We start from the raw sequence: 8,192 nt of genomic DNA on the forward strand, positions 1-8,192 counted from the left end.
AGTTATTGCTTCTCAGTGACATCGATCATCAATCGATCGATTGTACATCTATGTATAACAATTTACCAGTTTTATATCCATAGTTTTGCATAATATTTGCGACACACGACGAAGCAAAATAGTTAGTTCTGTACTTTTTTTTGACCAACAGCAGTCAGCTTTGACTGTAAGTATGGGAATACCGTCTTTTACATCGCCACAGGCAACATCTTTATCAGTTTCTTCCCTAGCGGCCTCATTTAGCTAACTCGTCGTAACATTTCATGTAAACATTTTGCGTTAATATTGGTAAATCTATGGAAGCTAACTGTTCGTTTAAATTTGATCTACCAACTTCAGTCATCATAGCTCCATTCACAGTTCCACGATATACGTCCATACTATCAGTATATCTCTTAGCGCTTAAATAGCTTAAATTCCATATTGCACATATTACATTTCATTTAAAATGTTGACTGCAAGCAAACATTCTCTTTCAATAGTTGTAAATGTTCGATACTACAACCTGTTGCTCTGTAGTGGTTATTGAGTGTTTTAATTTGATCCAAAAAATATTGAAAATCTATAATTTTGCGGCTTTTAATAACCTTATTTATTTTGTGTGTAATATCAGGCACGATTACCTAAAAATTAAAAAAAATATATAGAATATACTATTATTGTTATCGAAGTTTACGCAAACACTACATACTTAAGTAAAACTGCATATGGATCTAGACGCGTTTAATTTATACAAGTATAATGACGCCGAAACCTGCACAGGGTTAAACGTCAGGATAAAATTATATGTAAAATTGATGTGAGCGTGTAAACCTAAACTAGCCCAAATAGTTAAGAAGATAGGTATACTAACTACTACTAGTAGTTTTATTCACTAGCCACATAAATTACCAAATCCCTTATTTCTAAGGTTCAAAGAGGAGAAAGATATAGGATTCCGTCTCTCGTCACTTGAATTTTCTTAACAGTGCGCATCAGTGAACACAAAAACCTTGTTATTTGAAAGTAAGCGTACCTATGCATTTTGCAAAAAATCAGCCAAGTGCGAGTGGGACTCGCGCAATGGGTATTTGGCGAGTTGTAAACGTTTTGACAACGGGACAGCAAAGTGATTCTATAAGGCTAAGAACTCACGAAGCGATTTTTACTCGCGCCCGCCGTGGTTGAGAAACGGCTGTTTTATTTCCAAACTCATGACGACCGGAGATCTATGCGATTTCTAACCACTGCGGTTCCGATTATGTCCTGCAAACTTGGCGAGCGATTATCGCAAGGCGGGCGGTTACAAGATGGACAGTTAACGGTCAGTTGAGTTCCAGAACGCCATGGACACATATCAGAAACGATCACGATGGAGGAAAATGACGTCAGATTTCTGTAACCACCCCTCCCCTACCGACTACTGCAGTCGCCCACCTACTAACCACAGAGCGCGCTGGTGCTACCGTGGCCCACACGATTCTACTAGTTGGCCGCCAATACAGCGGGTACCGCATACAACCGCGCACTCCGCGGGCGTAAAACGAGTTTTGAAATGTGCGTTTAGTCCATTGAAATGTTACAATTTAAGGACCGAATATTTCATTTCTTGGAGGACGCAATTTTATTTTTGGGCCATGTGTGGGGGGTCAATAGATGCTTAACCTCAAGTTTGTGGGGTCGCCACCCTTGTTCCCCGGCCGCCATCTTGGAAAAAGGGGTGAAAACACTTTTTTCGCGATATCTCGGAAACTATACGTTTTACAAAAATTTTGTAAAGCCATAATTTGTAGCAAATTGTTTTGCCTACAAATATGTTTTTTTTCTCCTTTATCCCCAAATGGTAACTCATACATTTTCTACCTGCATAACATTCGATAAGTTAAATTTGGTAAGTTCTATGGCAAAGAAAAGAGTTAGGAATAAGTAAAGTTGTACGAATTTAACAAAAAAATTGTAATAATATATTTACAATAAAAAAAATCAAAAATAAGTTAAACATTTTGTTTCGACCGGATTCTCATGAGCATTGACGAACCCGGTAAACTTTGGAGCGCTGTAACAGCGTTTTAAATGAATGAACTAAAAAAAAATTATGGGGAACAATTTTCCTCAAAAGATCATTTACAAGTTAGTATGAGGTAATTTTTTTGTAAAATGTAAAAAAGTTATAGAGCAAAAAAGAAAACTTTTATAAACATTTTCTCACATTTTTGCTTATAACTTCTTTAATTTTTAATTTAGGACAAAAAGTTATATAAACATATTTGTAGGCAAAACAATTTGCTACAAATTATGACTTTACAAAATTTATGTAAGACGCATAGTTTTCGAGATATCGCGAAAAAAGATGGCGGCCAGGGGACAAGGGGGCGACCTCACAAACTTGAGATTAAGCTTCTATTGACCCCCACACATGTTCTAAAAATAAAATTGGGTCCTCTAAAAATACAAAGCTCATGTAACATTTCAATGGGCTAATTGTTTTAGCTTAAGGTTCCATTTTTTCCTTCGAGTAACTATGCTCAAGTGTTTAATGAGTAAAAAGCAACAACCATAACTACAAACGCATGTTATAACATTAGTACATCAATCTTTTAGCTTTTGCTTTAGCCGAAGTTTCAGCGTTGTTACGTTTCCTTTTCTTGCCTAGAAATAGCTTTACTTCCCATTGTGTCTGAAACATAATAATATAATAATAATTTATAGTAACTACTAAAATTATTGTCAATCATTAAAGAAAAAATATTTTACTTACTAAAGTACTAAGATGTGGCAATCACTGTATACACGTGACTATTTTTTCTACGCACAGCAAAGTCCAACTGAGTCTCGCCGGAGCGACGAGCCCCTCTATAGAAAGCCTCAAGGCGGACTAATTTGAAACGATTTCCGCGTTGCGTTTTATATTGGTATTTAAAAAATTAATACAAAAATAACACAACTAATTTTGTAGAATTTTTAAATTGTATGTTTTTAGGAGATGTTCTTCTATTATAGTAATCCAATATTATATTCAATTAAGTAAGATATAGTGATAAAAAATCATTTAAATGACCAACATTTCTGAAATTTTCGAATTCTTTGAATTTTTATTTCTCATGAATTAAACATAAAAGATATTTTTTCTCTACTAACTTTTTCTTCAGGATCTTTTTAGTTAGATAAAAATAACATATTGTTAAGTTCCTTAGTGGTTTAAGATATTTTGAGCTTCGAAATAGACGTTCGAAGCGCAAATTTGAAATTCTCTGTTCAGTAATCATTAAACAATTTACAAATACTCAATAAATCTAAAAATGTTCTCTACTAACTTTTTAGACAACAAAATTTTCTATAATAATTACTAATTCATATGTTTTTAAAATAATGTTTTGATGGATATTATCTCCTTCGAAAAGTGCTGTTTTTGAGACATACGGCGCGCGGATGCGTAAACGCTCTTAAGATATTTACTTAATACATGATAAATGGAATAAGATAGCGTAGCCGGCAATTATTTGGTTGGTTTTATTTTATTTTATTATTATGCTCTTTGATCGAGAAACATAACTATGTTTCAGCAAACTAAAATCAATGAGCGTAAAGATGGTGGTTAAGATAATCAATTATAATAATTATTTGCAATAACAACAATATAATTATATATCTATTTCCGTGCATGCAAAGGTTGCTCGAAACATAAGACCGCCAATTGTAAAAATATATCTTACATTTCATCTTTATGTTTTTTCTTTTATGTTTATCTATTCTTTTATGTAACAATTCTAATTTTATTCATAGCAATATATTAAAGTAATATTACTATTAGGTGAAGTATAATAATCATTACTATTTTACTTATCGGGAATATTGTTGGAAAACAGTTATCTTTTACTCGCGTTAATTAAACGTGTGGTTTATGCATTTCTTCTCAAAATGTAAAGAACGAATATATGTATTTGGTGTAGGATTCCAATCACGTCGCCCAATATTCTCAATTCATTTTGCCTTGGTTTTAAAATTTTTTGGTTATCTTAAAAAAATATTCTAATTTCACTTAGTTTGTTGTTCTGGATAATACAATATTGATGTGTGCTCTAACATTCTTTCAAAGACAAAACCGTAACTGATGAACGGGCGTCTGTTAAAATATCGATATCAATAATTTCTAAACAAATCCACTCATCCCTAAGCTCGTGTAAACAAACATAATGATTTTAATGGATATAAATCACGTCTAAAAGAGTTCAAAGCTTATCAAAAAAGATCCACATATAATTTTAATTGATAAAAACACATCCAAAAAGTAAATATACAAAGATATTTACTAATTTTCAGTAAAACAGTTACTAACCTATGAAAAGATATTTCGGGGTCTTTCTTGCGTGAATTCGATTTGCATCCTTTCACACAACACTGAGTCATTTTCGAAACTTAACAAATACGCTAATAAACAAACTAAATGAATATGATTATATTACTTTAAATTCAATATTTATGAAGATTTGTTTACATCGTCTGACACTACATGTACTTGCTGACTGGGCTGCAATAAATGGCGTTTCTGCCGCAAAGCGGTCCCAATGTGTTGAAGTAAACGAAATAGTGCCATATTCGAAGAAAGCAATTATTTTTGTCCTTTTTTGTTGCGTTCCAAATAAGCTTCGAGTAAAAGAGATGTCTATCTCTCGAATCGGAAATCGACGCAGAATTGTCAATATATATGTCTATATATATTGACAATTCTGCGTCGATTTCCCTAACATAAATATAACTTATTCATATAGCTAACTTTTGAGGCATGTCCTTTTTATATTTAGTCATTGTCACAAACGCGCCCACTAGGGCTCGACCGAAATCTCGGTCTCGGTCTCGGTCTCGGCATTCTCGGCTATAAATCCAACCGAGAAATTTGTCTCGGTTCTCGGCTAAAAACCGCCGAGATTCTCGGCAATAACCGAGATGTAACTTTGATCGGAACAGAATGAGATTCAAACCAGCGCGCGGCCATAGTCGTCGCTCGGTGTGAGTGAGTGAGTAGACAGTCTGCGTTATGATTGGTTGGAGTCCCAGTTGGTGAACTGCGGCCGCCTTCGCGCCGTTCATTCACTGTTTATTTAGCCATTGTTGTTAAATAGAAATTAGTTTAAATTTTGTAGTTAATAAAAGTAAGTAACAAACCCACACTAGGCCAGCTTGGTGAATGCCTAAACCATCTCAGTAGTAGAGGAGAGATGTTCTCAGCAGTGGGATCCAATATTTAATACATCATATAAATTGAATAAATGTAATTACTTTTAAGTATAGTTTTGCTGAATTATTACTTGTACAATGAAAGGAGACACTCTTTGAAGGGTGAAAAGGCCGAAAAAATGTAATTAAACTATTTTACTGATTTTATCGCGGTTTTAATATTTTGCTTTTCTTCCGACGTTTCGAAAACTTTGCAGACTTCATGGTCACGGGAGGGACTGAGGTGTTGTTCATCCGCAAAGTCAGAGTTACAATATCTACCTACATTTTACAAATATACAACTTTTAAAAAAAAATTGCTGTTGGTGGTCCGATCTACGCAGAATGAGCTCACATTGTCTTGAAGTCTGACAGCCGGTCTTTTGGGTTCCGACTTAATTAAATGTAGAACTGGATCCCAGGCTTGTGCAACCTTCCAACCATCTTACCAACCATCGTCTCCATCGACTACACAAAACTTGCCGCAGCACAAGAGCAAGACTCGACCATACCTCAGCTCATGAAACAGTCGAATATAACTCTCAAGAGAATCGCTATACCTACGACGGACAAGTACATCTACTGTGAGACATTAACACGCAGCATACGCCCTTATTTACCTAATGACTTTCACCGCCCCGCATTCAACGCGGTGCACAACATAAGTCATCCCGGTATTAGAGCAACTCGCAAGCTGATGCAAACACGATACTTTTGGCCATCAATGAATGCAGACATTGGACTCTGGGCTAAATCATGCACGGAGTGTCAACAATCAAAGATTCAACGCCATACACATAGCGACATTGCACACTTCCCGCCGAGTGACCGATTTCAACACCTACACATCGACATAGTCGGGCCGCTACCTACATCAGTTCAAAGACATCGCTATCTACTTACCATGATTGACCGCGCAACTCGTTGGCCTGAAGCTATCCCTATTGAAGAGATTACATCCGAAGCTGTAGCGAAAATAGTCTATGACGCGTGGATAACCCGTTTTGGCGCTCCCACTACCATCACAACTGACCAAGGAAGACAGTTTGAAAGTCAGCTGTTTCTCGAACTAACACGATTGGTTGGCGCTGAAAAAACTCGTACTACTGCCTACCACCCGCAGAGCAACGGGATCATTGAACGATGGCACAGATCTTTGAAGGCCGCACTCATGTCTAGACTTAGCACCAGTAACAAGTGGACCGCCGAATTACCTACCGTATTAATGGGACTTCGCGCTGCCACTCGTACCGACACCAATACAAGCGCGGCTCAGCTAACATATGGCCAAGCGCTACGACTACCAGGCGATTTCATAGCTCCATCACCGAAACCTACAAATATGGACTACAACTATGTCGAGCAGCTGCATTGTCTCATAACTCAGCTGACTCCCACCTACGTGACACACGCCAACAAGAAAAATGTATTCGTTCATAAGGACCTCAACACATGTGAAGCAGTTTTCCTGCGCGTGGACAGCGTACGCAAGCCATTACAACGCCCTTACGAAGGTCCCTATCCTGTCCTAGAGAAAAGCGAAAAAATTTTCAAGATCCAGCTGCCTACGCGTACCATTAATGTGTCAATTGACCGCTTAAAACCAGCATATACATTGAACTTGGAAGAACAATGCACATCACAAGTCAACAACCAAGCTCCTGCCGCGAAACATGCCTTATCACAAACGGTGACACCGTCTGATAAAATTCTGCGGAAAACGAGATCAGGAAGAATGGTGAGGACTCCTGTACGCTTCGCTTGAGGGGGAGCACTGTAGCAGCACAGTAACATCATCGCGCACCGAGCGCGAACGCTCCATTATTGGTCCATGTGCGCCCGCCTCGGTATTTGTATACCAACTGCGCGCATGCGCCCTGCGATCTTCCGACAACTGCAACAGTGGCGCCGCATACCATCGTGTCCATGCAAGTCCGTTAGCTTTGCTGCTATTGGCTGCCCTAGCGGGTATACGCTTCAGCTGTGCATTGGGTGTTCAACTAAATCTTGTATAAGTATATCCACGGTGGAACAATTAAATAAATGAGTTAAGTTTACTACTAGTTGCGCTATTTTATTTATACACCAGTCCTCACAATAGATTTTTTTTCTAATTTAGAAATGGTTCTATTACTTATTCCTATAAAATAATGCATAAATCGTTTAGGAACGTTCGGAACTTCATAGAACATTGGGCTTGGTATTACAGAGGTAATACCAAGCCCAATGTTCTATGAAGTTCCACCCGTCTCCTTTAAGGAAGAGTTTTTTTTACATTTTGTCAATTACATCTGTTCAAGGATTCTAAAGCATTGTCTTCATCTTTTAAATATTGTAGGGGTTCCACTCAGAACAAGAACAAGCATTGTTCTGAGGTAGGTTCTTCCAGATCTAATGTAGTCATCGCCATTGACCTCAAATTTGTTTGACGCGCAATGTTGGCATAATATTGTTTTTGGTGACAATAGTGACCACATCAAGGATCACGATCTGAGCGTTCATAAATAAACTAATTTTGGATGAATGAAAAATAAAAAAAATGAATTAAAAAATAACTATTTTGTATTTTACAAATACAAAATATTTATATAAAGTATTTTAAATAAAATACTAAATACATTTCGAAAAAAGTATTTCAAATATAAAATAAAAATAGGTATTTTGCATTTATATTTAAAATACATGTATTTCAAATAATTCGCATTTATGCCATCCATTGCATAATCATTCTTAAATTTAATCCTGCCTCAATGATGAAACGGTCAACCTAGAGAACTGCTACCAGTTTGATCATGTAGGTAAGGGTTCACTTATAGGTAATGTTATTATCTGGCTTGCATTAAGAACAAAACATTAGATATTGTAAAAGATTTTATTAATATATTTAAACACAATTTACTATATACAAATTACTTTGTAAAAATATTCATTCTCGTCTTACTATATTTTATTGATTTATTAATGTTATAGATAACGCTTATAAAAATGTAATAGGAAAT

This window comes from Manduca sexta, chromosome 17, assembly GCF_014839805.1.
Source record: "Manduca sexta isolate Smith_Timp_Sample1 chromosome 17, JHU_Msex_v1.0, whole genome shotgun sequence".
NCBI lineage: Eukaryota > Metazoa > Arthropoda > Insecta > Lepidoptera > Sphingidae > Manduca > Manduca sexta.